At 41.7% G+C, this 15,348-nt stretch overlaps 1 protein-coding gene across 1 annotated transcript in view; it reads right to left on the bottom strand.

The window, feature by feature from the left end:
- The window catches only part of MACROD2 (mono-ADP ribosylhydrolase 2), an 837,487-nt gene that overhangs the window by 249,659 nt on the left and 572,480 nt on the right, over positions 1-15,348 (bottom strand). The window lies entirely within an intron of this gene.

The raw sequence follows: 15,348 nt of genomic DNA, 5'->3' as shown, positions 1-15,348 counted from the left end.
ACTGCTCATGAGAAGAAGAAACAATAGAGAGCTACACATGTGTCATAGCAGGCAGGCAAGCATTCAACACATCTATCACAGTAACAAATACTCGGCTTACATTTCATGGCAGCAAGAAAAATTCAGACATTTCTTAAGGCATAAGGGCTTTCCTAAGGCTTTCTTTCTTTAATCCATCTGTCAGCAAAACTGTACCACACTATGACCCCAATGCCACAGGCCTTCTAAAGAGAGAAATGTTTGAGTTGGAAATCTCTCAATTTATGACCTAAATCGTAACAAACAGCTTTGGAAATTAAAGAATTCATGAAGCATTAGCATATGAACTTAAGGCCTTATGTTGCATGATACATTAGCAATAGTAATTCCCTCCAGCACTAAACAATATCAAAAATCTTTCCAGGGATACAGAGTTTTTTGCTTTGATGATTTCCACCTACCAAATCCAAGGATGCTTTCATTACTTAGGCACCTTAATTTAATTTGCCTTTAAATTCCTAACTTGGGGGCAGCAAATCATTTGTGTGAGGATTTGAAAATAAGACCCCGTAAGCTGCACGGATCGCTCTTGGTGGGTTGGATTAATAGAAGAGGCTTTGAAGAGGTGGAGCTGCAGGCACAGTGGACAAGCCAGCAACAGGGTTAGCAGGAGTCCTGAAATTTGGCATACAGCCGTGTAGGTACAGCCTTTCTCACATCACACACCACCCTTGCACCACAAACTGGAACACTGAGACTGCAAAAAATTACAGATTTTCAGCTTTTTGACTTCCATCTTCTTTAACCCTCTTCTCAGAAATGGTGCAATGCAAGATTAGGAAAAAAACCCAACCCAAACCAAAATCCCTGCACTGAAGCACATTCCCAAAACACCGCTCCCTGTAACCTGACTGTGCAAAGATTTGCTCCACCAGCATGTGAAATGTTTTGAAGTGACAGATGCCAAACATTCATTGAGAAAAACAAGTAAAATCGTCAATTTTGGGTAATACCAACATTTAGCATGTGCTTCCATTGAATACATTTCTCAATAACGCATAGTTTTACATTTAGAAAAATATACTTACCAAGTCCAAGATAACAAAAAAATTAGCTTAGACCCTACAAATGTTACTGTGGATACTTCTGTTGCTGCTGGGAAAATAAAGCCTTCTAACATTTAATAATGCTGCTGATGTCATCGAGGCATATGTCTCATGACACCAACTAACGACCGCTAACGAAACCCAAAGCGGGGACTTCCAACAGCCTCATTTCCATAACATAAAGTAACAGAGCTCCAAGCAGACCATCTGCTCAAATTAGTGATATCCTAGCTAACAAACTGGGACTTTTTCCACACAGAAATTCCATACCCTGAGCGTGGTAGCTCTGCCTGGACACAGAATGAACACCACGCAGAGGGACAAACGCGTATTTCAGACAGCTGATGTGCTATTGTTCATGCACTCAGTGGTTTATTTTCAGAACAATTCTCCCTCCAGCAAGATTAACTTTTCAGGCTTGTTTTTCACTGCCTTGCAGCAGGTTGGCCAAAATGGTGATAAAGCACAGTATAGGATCTCTCCATAAATTGTACACTGTTTAGAAACTGCTGCCATTCTAAGCAGTCTTAAATGGAACGTTCTCTAGAAAACTGGTGTTCGATTACTACTAAGTCACCACAACGTCAAGTAAACAGTTCAGCAAACTAAATAAACAGCCTTGAATTCTGTCTATGATTTCAGGAAATATGTTGAAATCCATCAGAGCCTTTCATGATCAGCCAGCCCCTCAAAAGAATCACATAATTAGCATTTTACACACGCATTTCTGGTGATTTTATGGAAAAGATTATTCTACTGACTTGACTGTATGAAGATGGAAGGATGGAATCAGCCTCCTGTTGCAAATCTTGCACCAGCACAAAAGCCCCTGTGTCTAATTCTCAAACAGAAATACATTTTTGTTTACAGGACTGGCTTAAAAGAAGATAAAGCGAGGTGGGCTCTTTCAAAACATGCTTTTGCATTGGTTTCATCTCGAACCTACATTTGCCTGCCATAGCATTTCTGCTCTGCTCCCATCTGCACCCCCATCCCCCCTTTTCCCACTTCCAGCCAGAAAGCAATCTCTGGAAGCATGTGGGAATCAAATTACTTGAGAGAAATGAGCTCGAGGTGCCTCACAGCTTACTGACTGCTGGAGCAGCAGCTCAGGCAATTCTGGCTAAAGGCTCAATTTCACAAAAGATAAAACAGGTAAAGTAATGAGTGACACTGGGCCGTGTTACTGCAGTGAGCGCTCCTCCAGCATACTGAAAAGGACAAGGGCACAAAAAAAGCACACGCTGGCCACCAGGTACAGGACTTTACTGTGTTTATCTGCCTGGAGAAAAAGAGAGGGTTGGCAGGTTGTACCCGCCCACAGACACAGGTATCTAACTTGGGCTGGGCTTTCCACATCCTCCACTGCCACAGCAAACACCTTGGCAACACACCCGGCTGTACCACAACAACAGTGCAGGCTGCGTCTGCTTCAGCACGTGAGAATTCCACGGCCACCATCTGCATTTTGCAGTGCCAGCTGATCACCTCTCACCGTCCATTACCAGGATCCCAGCTCCTTGAGCACAGCAGAATCCTGGAGATGAGCAGCCGCTCCTCTGGTGGCCCTGTGAGTGCAGGAGCCACCCTCTACAGCACAGCTGTCACCGTCACAGCTGATGGCACAGCGGGTGCAAGCCATCTAAGGCAGTGAGAGCGAGGCCATGCACCCTGCCACCATCACATAAAGCGCACCTCATCTGAACTCTACTGCTTTTGGGATACTGCCCACAGTGACAGCCTAGGAAAGCTTTCTGAGCCTTCAAACTTCAGGTTTTACAACTCTTTCCAGGGCTTTACCAACTTATTCCTGGAAATTGTAGCTCTGATGTGTGCAAAGGCTGGCAAAGCAAGTTCTAGGCTCTTCGAGTCCTTGCACTCATCATGGCCATAATATTCCTGCAAAGGCATGATAAGATATGGCAGAATTATTTTGATGTATCCGATACGAAATAAATGTGCTGTTTTCGAGGAGGAGAGCGTGGAGAAGAACTGAGATAGCAACTAGAGATACACACTGACATTCCTATTACATTTTGTATTTATTCCCTGGAACGCAACTGGCAAGAACATAAGTCCCCCTGTTTCATCAAAGTACAGAAAATGTGCGATCAATTCCCTGTTGTTGGACACCCTTGTGTAAACGCTCAGTCTTTTGTGCTTGGGGAGATTGAGTGCAGAAACATTTACTCAATAGTGAACGTCTGTTTGCCTAATTTATCTGTGCACTATCAGAAAAACGTCCATAGCATCGCAGACTATTCTGAATTGAAATGTAGGTCCACAAGGATCACAGAGTCCAACTGCTGGCCCTGCTCTATGTTCTTCAAAGCGTAACAGTGCAACAAGGATTTTGTGACAAAACTAACAGAAATCTATTTCAGGGACTCCCAAACTACATGGAGATGCTGATCTGCCTCTTCTAGTGGTCCTGATCCAGTCGTACAAAAAACGTCTAACAGTCAGATAATGCCACCTCACGTGAAAAGCCCATTAACAAAACACAGGTATTAAGTAATCAGACTTTAATGTGATCTATCTGAGGATTAAGAGAACAGATTGAAACAGCAGGTCTGTAATGCTAACAAGCAAATGTCAATCCAGAAAAAATCACTTCAGTAGCTGTAGGGATAAGTGTTATAATTTGTCAGTTTAACTGAGATGCCTAATGCTTTCTGTAAATCAACTCATCCCGGTAAAAAAAGGTCTGTATCCTATTTTGTTAGCACAGCCCAAATGCTAGGCAGGTTTTTTATTCATTTAAAACATGTTTCCTTCTCTACGGATTCTAAAAGGCTCGTCACAGGCTTAATATTCTTATTTGCCAGTTTTAATGATTTCATTTTGAAGCAAATCATGAAAAGAACCAAATGCACATCAACACAAATAATCATTATGTGTTTTCATATTTTCTCAGAAAAAATATCTACACTGGCATATTTGTGCATATATCAAGATGTAACAGTTTGCAGACTGTTCCTGTGTGCTAAAAATCAACCCTGAGTCCCACAGCTTAATCAACAAGACGGTTAAAATGGAAAAGCATCCCCGTTTTAAGTTTATAAATTTGTCAGTATGTTTACAGATATATAAATGATGCTCTCCAAATAGTAGCTTGTCACATTTTTAAACAGTGGGGCTGCACTGAAGGCCATCTCTGCAGTCACTGTGACAGGGACCTCCACCGTGCATCAAGCACTTGCTATGTGCGAATCATCAGCACCAGATGGCACGGAATACAAAGATGGTTTAAAGGAAAAGAAGGGGGAAGGAAGAGAAAAAAGGTACTAAGCATTTATTCCATACGTGTTCTGAAAGCCAGCATTATTGCTGGTACTGTAAATAACTTGTGAATCACAACAACACACAAATAACTGCGCTTCACCGTGGCCACGTGGGTTAAGGCCAGCTGTTGCCAACGCAGATGACAGTGCTGATGACAATAAAAGAGAACAAATGAGACACACAGCCCAGCAGGCCTGAGGTAGGGTTAACTCAATACATCCACTTGTCCTTCAGCTGTGAAATAAACAGAATAATCTTGCAACTGATCCCATATAATCATCTTGTCAAAGATGTATTTTAGTCATCAAAACGAATTCACTCATGCTAGGTTGATTGCCATTACCATGGTAAATCCCTTCTGTTTGGAAAGAGATGATAGTATTCTGCCAATAAGCTTATTGTGTTGCTATTCTTGAGCTTTTGGTTTTTTCTCTCTTTCCTCTTTTTGTTTTTTCTTTTTTTAATAACCATTGTCACATAGTGATTGGCCAAACAGGCTGAGTTCCTACATTGATCACTTCTGTGGGCACTCATAACCTGGAAAGAAAGCAGCCTCATTTGGATCAGCCAGGTTGAAGACTAAACAGCAGAGCCATGAATCTTCTGCTAAATAACCTACCTTGCCTTATTGAACTCATTCAGCCAGAGAAAACCTTATTTGCTGTCCACTCACAAACTAACTCGAAGAAAGTGAAATTAAGCACTCTGAGAAGCCAGTAACCTTTCTGTTACCCCGAGAAACAAAGCTGCACCAATTCACTGTATCCTTTACAGACTGTGCTACAGTAATTAATTATCATTCATGGAAAACAAAAAGGGGACACAAGGAATTTTCAAAATGCATAAACAAACCATTATTCTGAAGAAATCACTATTGCCTTTCAGTCCCTCCCAAGAAAGGTACACACCTTTATGCTTTCCTTGAGTGAAAAATTCAGAAGCAACAGAAAACTACATGCAGTTCCTGCAGAATCATTTCCATTTGCAGTCAACTGACATGCCAGGTGCAGCTGGTGGAGGGTGGTGAATAAAGAAACTCAAAGGGACTTTTCTGGTCTGATACTGCGACACAAAGCTGGCAGGGAACTGAAACAAGGGCGAGCCTTTCCTCATCCACCAAGGTGCACTGGGGAAGACAGGGATCCCTGGTGAAGAGGCTGGCAGGGGCCTCTTGTCTGATCAGCACACCAACTCACCTGCACCACCTACACCTCAGGTGCTCTGCTGCTCTAGATCTGGGCTCAGCTTGAAGAGGTTGGTTGCCAAAAAGTGGCTACAAGGCACGACAAATGAGGTCACAGCTGGTTTCTCTGAAATACACAGTATCACACCATGCTCTTCACACTCTGCCATGTGGGTACCATTGGATAAACACCTGCCATGTGACTGTGTTAAATGTGTCAGCTGAACAGACACACTGCAGTTATGTAGGTCATCTGAGCAGAGGCTGGCACCAATAAGTCTAAGGATTCCACTGAAGAAAAACTAGACTTCAATTCACTGAGTTGTTTGATATTTATTGATATTGGATGGGGGAAGAAGTTTTAGTGAAAATGCATTTACACTTGGACTACTGAGGAGGAACAGAGTTCACCTACGAGCACCTTGCCATAATGCCATTCTAAAGGAGAGCTGCATGTGTATAAGAATTTCACTTTCCTGCAGTAGTCAGCAGAATTTTTTTTATTAGAAGCAAAGGTTTTGGTTGTGTTTCTCCAGCATTTGTAAAGGAGTATGCTTGCAAGGGATCACATCATGGAAAAATGGATTCTGTAGCAGTCTAGTAAACAAAACCTAGCAAGCAACACTTGGAGATTCTGGGAAGCAAATCTGCTTCTTAGCTGTGCTGTGTGATGGAGCTTTTATGTCTGTCTAATGCCCATGTAGAAAATTAAGGCTTCAACCCAAGCATAGTATGGGAAAGATCAGAAAGACACCAGTGCACAGACACTGAAAGGAGAAAGACCTCACAGCTCTGGCCATTAGCACTCTCCTGTGGGAGGAGAAAGCATGCACAATGCAAATGCCAGTGGAAGATAGACTCACACAGGTAGTTTTGCAATTATAAAATCTACCTATGAGAGTGCAAATGCAATGTCTGTGTAAATTACACAGCTGTTCTAACACATGTATGCAGCTGTTCCTGAACTCAAGCTCATCATTCTCCCTTAAATACACTTTATACCATAACCAGAATTGCTGTTCCAGGAACAAACGTTGTACAAAGAAGTGTTAATTGGAAGAGATTTCAAAGTGTACATGAGTTTCCTAATGCAGACAATTAAATCTTCTATTTTGCCATACATAGCAAGCAAGTTGGGCTTTAGGGTGGCAACATAACACAGCCAAAGTAATTTGAAACAAAGTGTAAAGCACTAGTCAGCTGTGAAATCTCCCATCATACACTGAATTGCACAGCAATGGGATATTGGCTCCAGTGTAGCTACAATTCCAACAAGGTTAAATATTTATTCTACCCACCGATTTAAATAAAAATGCCTTGTTGTTCTCAAGTGCAGCAAAGTGAAAGGAATCAATCCTACCCTCCCTCAAGTGTCTTGCTAATGCCACAGGAGATAAAACCCAAACAAACCAACCCCCACGCACCCGCAGGCTCTGAATTCCACTCAAAACTGGTACTTTCTCCTGAAATGTGTGGTCCTGAGCGTTAGAGCTCCTTAACCTCCACTGACACCATCCCAGGTCCTCCCTGACACACACTCTCTCTGAGCACCGTGGGATGGATGATCTGTTCAGCAGTGGGGATAAAGTAACGATTCTGGACCTTGCTGAGCACTGCCCCTCATGGCATTTTGCTACTGATCACAGGCTCTAATTGAAGGCTCACCTGAAGCAGAAATATCCTTGATGTGCCACTCCTTACTGAGTTTCTGATGTCTGCTAACAAATCTGCCACTACCGGGCAGGGGGAGAAGGGGTAGGAATTGTTATCTGTGTTCTTTAGAATAATAATAATGAGAGGCTCGCTCGTCTTGCTGACAGATCTTTGTGCAGACAGCAGGAGCCAGGAAATCGCTCTGAGGAGCACCAGACTGAGCTGGAGGAAGAGGAGGAAATGGAGGGAGCATGGAACCTCTTGCTGCAAGATGGGGAGTGGGATTTTGGGAAGAAGGGCTGAATGTGAGAGAAAATACCAGGGCTTTTCTGGAGCTCTCAGTACTCTGCCTCGAACAGGCAGCACCCACAACAGGAGTTACAAGAACTTGGGGAAACACATGTATGTGATGCACATGAGGCACCACAGCAAAATGAAGGAAGGTGGCAGCATAGAAAGTCTGAGAAACTTTAGAGGGATCAAACATTCACAGGCAATAGCGAAAAAAATACAAAATCACGTCAAGAACACAGATAGCGTTGCCAGCTCAGCTCCAGCCTTTAAATCACTCCCACCATGTTCAACTGCTCTGGCAGATGCAACACAAAAACCCACCTGGATTATCTAAAACCAACAGAGTATTTGGGGAAGGCCATCCACGTACAAGAACAAACAAAACTATCTGACACTGTTTCCACTGAAGCACTGCTCTTATCTCCTCTCCAAGGGAAATCAAAGATTTCCTAGGAGCACATAATCAGCTGAAAAAATATATACTTACTCCTTGTAAGTAAAAAAAAAATAAAGAAAGGACATAAAGATGTTCTTTTATCTTTTTTTTTTTCCCAAAAGACATATGAGGAAGAAAGTAATAGGGCAGGTTGGGTGAAAAAGCAAGACACTATGTCTGGCACATTTAATCTGCTTAGTTCAGTCTTTTTAACAAATACATTATTGATTCTTGGTTTGTTTTTATTATTCACACTGTGCATTTTTTTCAATTCTTGCCTCAGGCAGCAGTAAACCATACTAAAGGGTCACACCAGCAGCTACTGTATTCAGGAAATCTACAACAGCTCAAAACTGAAATATTTCCATCCAATCTACAGTTCAAAAATGCCAGTACACTTGGGAGGAACAGAGGGGGGGGTGCATTCTAAATTTGATGCTTAATGGCCTGCTCTTCACTGTACAAAAAGGCACTTCATGCTACTTGAACACACACTACGTGTACGCTGCTAAAACAAATGCTTGTGCAGGTTGTTGGACTTGATGCATCATTGCACTATCTCAACAATTTTATGCATTAATTTTTTAAGAGGAAGATTTTTTTCCCCTTGCTCAGATGCTGCTTTCTTTCTGTTGTAGTTATTTGCCTAGGAAAGAGGTCAGCCCCACATATCCTTCTTTTTGTCCTGCAAGGGTCACAATGTGCCTTGCTTGATTTTATGCTCCTGTATCTATCAGCAACCAGCCATCTACCCTATTTATCTGCACTTCAGGACATATTGGAGCAACAGCTTTGTCAACAAAAACTATGTGGAATCCACTAGCACCTCTTCAACCTTCCTCCCAATGCTGCAGCAAAAAACCCTTTTTGTATGTCCTGAGATTACAGCAGTACACACAACAGATGAGAAGGGTTAGAAGATTGTTACATGTTGCAGCAGCCCTCTTGTTAGAGGGTAGAAATGACCCAAGACACAGACTTCCTGTTTATCACAGCATGAAAAGGGTCCTGGTTCATTCCTCTTCACAGCTCAGCCATCCTCACCCCAACCATTCCCTGACTCTGGCTGCAGCAGCTCCTGCTGCAGGTTTCCCTTGCAGCCCCTGACTGCAGCTTATTCCCTGCTGAACTCTGACTGCAGGGATCAGTGTGCAGCTGTGACTGCAGCTTTTACCCAGCCAGACTGTGACTGCAGGGATCAGTGTGCAGCTGTGACTGCAGCTTTTACCCAGCCAGACTGTGACTGCAGGGATCAGTGTGCAGCTGTGAGTGCAGCTTTTACCCAGCCAGACTGTGACTGCAGGGATCAGTGTGCAGCTGTGACTGCAGCTTTTCCCCAGCCAGACTGTGACTGCAGGGATCAGTGTGCAGCTGTGACTGCAGCTTTTACCCAGGCAGACTGTGACTGCAGGGATCAGTGTGCAGCTGTGAGTGCAGCTTTTACCCAGCCAGACTGTGACTGCAGGGATCAGTGTGCAGCTCTGACTGCAGCTTTTACCCAGCCAGACTGTGACTGCAGGCTCCAACAACAGGCTCTGACCCCATCAGATCCACACTGACCTCACAGCAGTGATTCTCTGCCCTCAGGATCCTTCTTCTTCGTGATCCTCCTGTTCCCTCTTCCTCAGGGTTCCTCCTCCCTCACGATTCCCCTCACAGCTGACCACTCCCCTTTATCACAATTATCCTTACTGGATACAGCTGTGACTCATCAGGGTGAGGCCTTATGGGTAATTAACACAGCTGCTCCTAATCAGGGCCACCTCACCTGTACTCCCTTCTACACTTCAAGTTTGGAATAATGGGAAAAAGTGGATTAAAGCAAGAGTAAGGAAAAATTGCCATTTAAAACTCTGATTTCTGCAAACCTGCCTGGTTACAACAGTGCATTACACGCTTCTGATGCTCTTAGCAAGACCTCAAATGCTAAAAGGAATAAAAAAAACCATTAACAGGTAAAATATGAAAATAACCTTGTCTCTTGGAACACTCTCATCAGAACACTTTTGACTAACAAGCCCCCAAGTAGCAGCTGCTATGTAAGCCCAGTACTGGTAGCTGATCAACAAAACAACTCAGATCTCATCAGATTATTCAGTGTTTCAAAAGATCACAGTATTAACTGTCAAGCAAGTATTTCTCTGAACATCTCTAATTTGCATTTCACTCACAATTATGCTTTTATTGGGCCTTGCTTTCCTCAATCAAAAAGGAAATTAAATAACCAGTTAATGGCACTTGCAATTCCAGAAACTCAAATCCAATTTAATCTTGATATGAACTTTAGGTCTTACTAAACTTGTTTTAAATAGCATTTTCAACATGTATTCTGCTAAGTTGCCAGTGTATTGTTGGGGTGTTTAAAACTTATTTTTAAATCATTACATGAGCAAACGTGCTGCTTTAGCAAGGAATGGGATTTCCTAGCATTCAGAAAGGTTTAACTAACATCAACATCTCTGGTTAGATCAGCAGCAAAGCCAGCCTTTAAAGCAAAACAATTTGATTTTGTGAGATGCCACTCTTTAAGGGGGAACATAAAGCCCAAAGACACTTGTTTTTCAAGTAATTTTGAACAATATTCAAATTGAGACAGGGAAAAAGCAATGACAGAGCAAATGACAATTACTGTAGTCAGAAGAAATGTCCAGATTTGAAACAAAGGAACCAATGCTATGGTTGGTCAGATCAAGCAGCAAAAGATTTGGAAGACTAAGAAATCTCTTTTGTCGAAAAGTGCAGTACAAATAAGAACCTGATCTGGACAATTTAAATGTAAATTTCTTACCACCTGTCAGACAAGTGAGATTTAAAGACCTCCACTTAAAAACCCAGGCATCTCCCAATCTAGCCTTAAAGTGAAAATTGACCTCCCACCTCAATTTCCTTCTAAATGTGGCCGCAAAGGGGTTGTTTGTTCTAGAGCTTTATTTAATTTAGGTTGTGTGTATGGTTGGCATGAGATGACCCACACCACCCCTGGGGAAAACCAGGCAGGTCCATGCCACAGTCAAACACAACTAATCCTCCTGGAAACATCGCATCCCAGGCAAATTAGCAGAAGGGATCTGGAAAAGCATTAAATGCATTGCATGGAGAAAACTCATTGATTGTTAAGCAGTGAGGCAAATGAGGGGAAACAGAAGATTTTTAATTGGGGTGTATGTAAACGTTGTCAATTCAAAAGAGCTTTTTACACCATCAGAAATAATTTAAGGCTTAGAATTGAGCTCAGGGAACAGCTTTAGCCAGAGTGATTTCCATTAATTTTAGCAAAGTGTCCTCACTACATAGACAAATACACTCAAGATAGTTCACTTCACCAGGACAGCTGCACATCTCCAGCTTGTGAAAAACACCACTGCAATATTGAGTTGGGTTGGGATTATTTCGGTGAGTTACTGGTATGCAGACACCACCCTTCACTGCTCAGTCTTCCTCACATCTCTGGGAACAGAAATCAGTAAAAAAATCAAACCCAAATGCATGAAGGATGGAAAGGTGTATGTATGTATCAATGCATGGATCAAAATCTAGAAAGGGAAAAACACTCACAGGAATGAGGGGAAAAATAAAAAATAATAGAAACAGCTCTCTGAGCTCCTCTTGCAGGAGGTGGGAGAAGATCTGGGAGTGCGGGGGTTGTGTTGAGCCTAGGAAAGACAGGGTTCAGGGGAGACTTCTGCCTCTCACTAGGTAAATCTATTCTAAGTGACAATACATTAAATTAATTTTCCCCTAATCAGGACTGTTTTGCTCATTGTAGTGCTTGGCAAGTCACCTGTCTGTCTTCATCTCGGTGCACATTTTTTTTCATCTTGTTTTTCCCCCTGTCCTGCTGAGGAGGAAGAGAATTAAGCAAATGGCTGGGTGGGCATCTGTCAGCCAACATCAAGCCACCATACAACCAAAGATTTTCTGCCATAAAACATTCTACTCTTTTTCCCCACCAAAACAGAACTTGAAAGCCTGCAAAAAGAAGTCCCAAGCACATGCAGAAAAACTGTGAGAGGAGGGGATGGAAAATTAAGGTATGAGAGTACTTGTGCTGGTGAGATGAACATAAGGTACTTGGGGACACACACCCCAATTCCAGTTAGACACTTCCAGTCAGATTTACACAGCTAAGAAACTGTCATTCTACAGAAAAACATGGTTGTTATTTAGAGATCAATTGCTAAAGAAAGGACCTCCACAGAAAAGCAGGACAACTTTGAGTCAAATCCAATGGGATCAATACCTATGTTTATGTGTATTGTATGTATTTCTATATGAACTTGGCAAAAACAATCTCATGCAGTTCGGTGCTGATACAAGTAAAACCTGATCAACTCACAGTAACTACCAGGAGACAGAAAAAGAATAACATACTCCAAGTTTGTGGTGTTATGCCACTGAAAGTCTGAATATTGTTGTTTAAAATTATTACAAAAAGGAAAGGCACAGTTGCTATATAAACCATTTAAGAACAAGTAAAAATAAATTACACCAGCACTGTAATGGATACTAAACAAGATATGTTGACATCACCATATAACTAGCAGTCTTAACTTAAAAGTATTCAAGGAATACAGAAATGAAGTGGTGGGCATTCAAATGAAAGAAGACTCTCTAAAATCCAGAAAAGTTAAAGAAAAATGATTTGTTTTCCTTAGACAATAGGAGATTACAACTAAAGCTCTATGAAACAAAACAATTTGAAGAAACCAGAAGACTGATTGCTGCAGGTTATCTCAGTTCATGCAAACACCAAAAGAAGAGAACACAAGTCAAATTAAGACATCCCTTCTTCAGCAAGAATTTGGAAAAAAATCCTGTAAACAGACTGAAAGAGAAGGAAGAAGGAAAAACAATGTTAGCAGTCAGACACAGTGTTGCCAACAGTTTTAAAACTGCTTAGAACACCTTTGAAAGGTCTTTGAAAGATCTCCTCTTAAGGGAGAAAACAACGAATGTGTGAGCTTCTGGGACATTTCTTGTGCTACAATTTTAACATCAATCTCGTCTCTTATGATTTCCCATCAGATTCCACATCTGCCTTTCTCGTCTGCTGCATGGGGTAACACCACCAGAAACACCAAAAACAACTGATGCTTCTAAAGGATTTTACTGGTTTTGGCAATTTTTGATAAAACAAAGCGTCCTTTAACTGCATCCAACGTGTGCTGATGAAATGATACCATCTTAAGTGCTGAACACTATAGACAGATAATTCAGGATTGGGCTGAAGCCCACGATTATCTTCTAGCCTTTACTGTGTGGATATTTAGATTTACAATGAAGGAAAAGAAAGGGAACTTCATCACCAGTCTTGACATTTTTGGGGAAGAGAGGAGCCTCACAATTTAGAGATCCGCAGGCATTAATGTATTTAGTAGGCAATGACAAAAACAAGCAATAAATATGGAGTAACCTAAATAGCAGGGATCGTACATTAAAAGTTACAAAATTAAGGCTACACATGAAATTCAGGCAGAACCATTTTGTTTAGTAAGTAGAAAATCAGTGAAATATGTTGACACTAAGTCATAAAAACAAATAATAAAAATAAGTAGATTAAAAAAAACCTGTGGAGGTAAGGGAAAATTTAAGACATCAAGAATGATAAAATGTGGAGCCAAGGCTGAAATGTATTCACTACAAATATCAAGGTGACCTCTTCCTAGAAGAAAGCTTTGATACCATGAAACTTGAATAATTTGTGAAAATTGGTCTATCAAGAAAACGTAACTTGTTATCAAATGCAATCTTTTTAAAGTAGATAATTTCTTGAAATCATATGCAATTTAAACTTAATATATATTTATGAACTTTAAGTCTATGTTTTATTGGCATTAGTGCTGATAGAGAAACACTTCTATTTATTCCTTTTCAGAAAATGCTCAGCTTAGTTAAGGTCAGCATAAATGCCACGTAATCAACATGGAAAACTCAGAAGAAGGTCAATGACTAGGAAAGAGAGCCTTGAAAACATGGAACAGGTTAAGAAAGGATTTGGAAGCTAATTCTTTACCATCAAATGCCTCAAATTCCACAGCCAGAACACCACTGACTGCCCTTAGTATTAAAATTTTGAATATGCTGGCGTGATTGAAGAAATTCAAGGCCGGAGTAGTTACCTAGTCCCGCATCACTTTGTGCGGAATTTTGGGAAATATCAACTGACAATATTTGTGGGGAGTTACACCCCAATTTGTCAGCTGCACACCCTCTAACTCCTGGCCACCAGTCAGGGTAACCACAGCCACTGCTGCTGTTCACCTACAGCCAAGAAAACGGTGACAGCTACACCAAGCTGCACAACTGAGAGACGGGTATGGGGTTCCATAACCCAAAATCCTCCTTGGGAATGGCACGGAAGCACTGCCAACGTTCTCATCACCTGAACCACGACTAGCAGCTCAAATTAAAAGGCAGCTCTGAATCTCACAGCTTTTTTTGGGAAGGGCCTCCTACACACCAGTGATCCACTGCTTTACTGAAAGCTGGTAGATTGTAGCTTATGATGTTGATAGCAAAATACAACAGATTTCTGTGGCAGTGACTGGCACAGGCAGCACGTAAATAGCATCACTTGTTCCTTCTGTATTGTTTCTAGTACTGTGAGAAAAACCCATCAGGTTTCCTTCCTTTCTCACTTTGTAAACCAGGCAAAAAGGGGAGAAAAAAATCACCTCTTAATTATGCAGTGCCACCTTAGCAAGAGAATTGTTTTTTACTCTCATTCCTAAAGACAGGAAAAAAACACCCTGAAAACCAAACCAAACCCAGAAGTCTACAACCAACCAGCAAATACAGCTGAAAAAACATCACTGGACATGTTCCTAATGGCACTAGGCTAAAAAATCATGTTCTGGCCTCCTAAGAGCCAGCTTGAGCGTGTTTACTGCTACAACAAAAAGAATAGTTAAAAACCTATCAGTGGCAGGATGTCCAGTACCTATTACAGACACAAGTGTAAGTACCTAATGGTAATTAAGGGCGTAAGAGAATGACTGATGTTCTGAACGCCCAGAACTGCAGCGGTTCGGGAGCTATTACAGCTGCACTGTCTGCAGCTCACAGCCCACGCCGGGCAGTTTAAGGTGATCAGCACAAAACTGATACTCCATTTTCCCAAAACTGGATAATGAGCTGGTACATAAAGCTGAAACTACACACCACGCCCCGGCCACCACTTGGAACAGTCAATTGACTCTCATCCTAAGGATGCACTTGCTTTCCTCAGTCCTCAGTTCTAGATATTCCTGTGCTGTGTTTTTCTCATCAAAATGCCAAACACTTCATGAGGCATCCTTTGTGATTTAGAAATGTGGTTTTGTTCATCAAAACTGAGAAATGAGAAAAGGAGTAAAGAAAGTGCAGTACTGGCTGGCAGCTGGAACAATGTGCTGGCGTTTATATCAGCTTTT

Source organism: Prinia subflava, chromosome 2 (genome assembly GCF_021018805.1).
Source record: "Prinia subflava isolate CZ2003 ecotype Zambia chromosome 2, Cam_Psub_1.2, whole genome shotgun sequence".
Lineage (NCBI taxonomy): Eukaryota > Metazoa > Chordata > Aves > Passeriformes > Cisticolidae > Prinia > Prinia subflava.
This window is presented reverse-complemented; position numbering and strand designations above follow the sequence as displayed.